This window comes from Danio rerio, chromosome 19, assembly GCF_049306965.1.
Source record: "Danio rerio strain Tuebingen ecotype United States chromosome 19, GRCz12tu, whole genome shotgun sequence".
Taxonomy (NCBI): domain Eukaryota; kingdom Metazoa; phylum Chordata; class Actinopteri; order Cypriniformes; family Danionidae; genus Danio; species Danio rerio.
The window spans coordinates 777873-780000 of NC_133194.1; the positions used below are offsets into that span (position 1 = coordinate 777873).

The window sequence follows — 2128 nt, forward strand, 5'->3', positions numbered from 1 at the left end:
AACTTTAATACCTGCGCGTCCGTGTGGAGCTCTGATCAAAGTCCCGCCCCCGCCTGATGTGAGCTCGCTGCTCGTTGGTCGCCCTTGGGTGTCAATCAGGTAACTCCATGCTCCGCCGCCGCCGTCTCACACGCTGATTGGTGGATTCCGCCTGAACTGATGTCTGCTTATATGATGTCACCTGCGTCGCTTTTGGTCCACTTCTGCGTGTAACTGTTTGAGCTCCTTATTACTTTGAAACAGTGTCTAACTCTTTTACAAAAAAGGCTTTAAAAACAACTGAAATTTGTAAATTATTTAATATTTTTCTTTAACTTGTAATGTATTTACCCCTCCTGTTTTTTTTGTTTGTTTGTTTATTTTTTTGTTATCTGTTGTTGTTTCTTTTTCCAAAATTGTTGCTCTTTTTGTCTCTTCGATTTCCTGTTAACATACTGTGATTATATATTCTCATTTTCGTATATTAATAAAAAAAAGAACATAAAAAAATAATTGAACTCCTTTTAAAATTTACATAAGCGTACATTATATATATATATATATATATATATATATATATATATATATATATATATATATATATATATATATATATATATATATATATAAGATTTTACTGTTATTTATAAGGAATTGCTGATGTACTTTTCATCATAGTGCCAATAGAAATGCCATTAAAAGCTACTACATTTGCATATTATTTTCCTTTTTTTGTTAATGTGAACGTTCTGTTGGTCTATAATTGAAATAATTTCATTTTATTATTTATTTACTTACTTTTTTTGTGTGTTATTAGCTTGTTTCTTAATTTATTTTTTGTAATACTATTATTATTTATCTATTATTATTATCACCCTGGAATTATATTGTTAGCTCTGTTGTCATGTAATTGTTGTTTAAAGCATAATAATATTAATAATAATAAGAAGAAGAAGAAGAGGAAGAAGAAGAAACTGTTTGAGCTCCTAATAAGGCCTCAAGTTTCTAACAAAATTTTTTATTATTTGGGATATGCACTGCACATAAAATAAATTAAAATAAATTAAATTTAATCTGATCTGTTCTTGGATGACTTTAAGTTAAAACAAGCACCACCTCAAAAGTGCTCAATGTCGCAGTTAAATGAAACTCAAGGTTAGAGAACATATTTTTCTCTATATAAAATTACACATTATTAACGCATTATTGTTATTTATTTTTATTTAAATAATATTATCACATTAACTTTTTTAAAAACATTTTTATCGCTTTAACTTTTATTTTAATATTTTGTTTGTTTTTATTATAATTGCATTGTTTTTGTCTAGTTTTTAGGCATTTATTCCTGTATGCACTTCTGCATTTTTGTTTCTAAAGATCTTTGAGATTATTCCATAATATAAATTTTATTAGTATTATTATTATAAAAATGTTAAATTCTTCCATTGTATTTTTAGATTTAATCCACCTCTATTAAAATCTATGAATGCATTTTAATTTATATTAAATATAATATTAGAATTAAAAACAAATGATGATTAAATATAAAAATAAAAAGTGTTGGCTAATTTTGGCATATTTAAAGCTATGCTTATTAATGTGCATTGCCCTGTAAACAAACAAACAAACAATTTTTGATAATATTTGGAATATTGTACATACAATTTGTCTGCATTCATCCTTTAAACATCACATCTTTAATAAACAGCATCTTGCACCTTTTTAATACCAGATTATTTGTTATTTATGTGTAGGATTTGCTATATATATATATATATATATATATATATATATATATATATATATATATATATATATATATATATATATATATATGTGTGTGTGTGATTGCTAGTTTTTCAAAAATCAATTATCAAAAATAAACGGGAGTATAAAATAAGAGTTTTTAACCTGTCATAACCTAAATCTTAAATTTGTCCATGCGAAGTTTAAAAAAAGCCTAGAGCAGATCTTTATTTAATGTGATAAATGAGTTTACAATTTGAATCAGCTTTTCCAGACTAATCAGTGCTGCCGCAAAATACTTTTATTTTGAAATGGCTTGTTTACGTCTAAATCGTGCGTCCTACGTCACGCTGTTGTTTCAGGAACTGCGCTCCACCGTCAGCACATGATCTGCGTTTATAAA

The 2128-nt window shown here is 26.6% G+C and overlaps 1 protein-coding gene across 1 annotated transcript in view; it reads left to right on the forward strand.

The window, feature by feature from the left end:
• The first annotated feature begins 2090 nt into the window (after nucleotides 1–2090).
• Nucleotides 2091–2128, forward strand: part of nup42 (nucleoporin 42) — a 7892-nt gene continuing 7854 nt past the window's right edge. Inside the window, exon 1 of the mRNA NM_213210.1 lies at nucleotides 2091–2128. This exon is cut by the window's right edge and continues 131 nt beyond it. The gene's annotated coding sequence lies outside the window, so the exon portion shown is untranslated.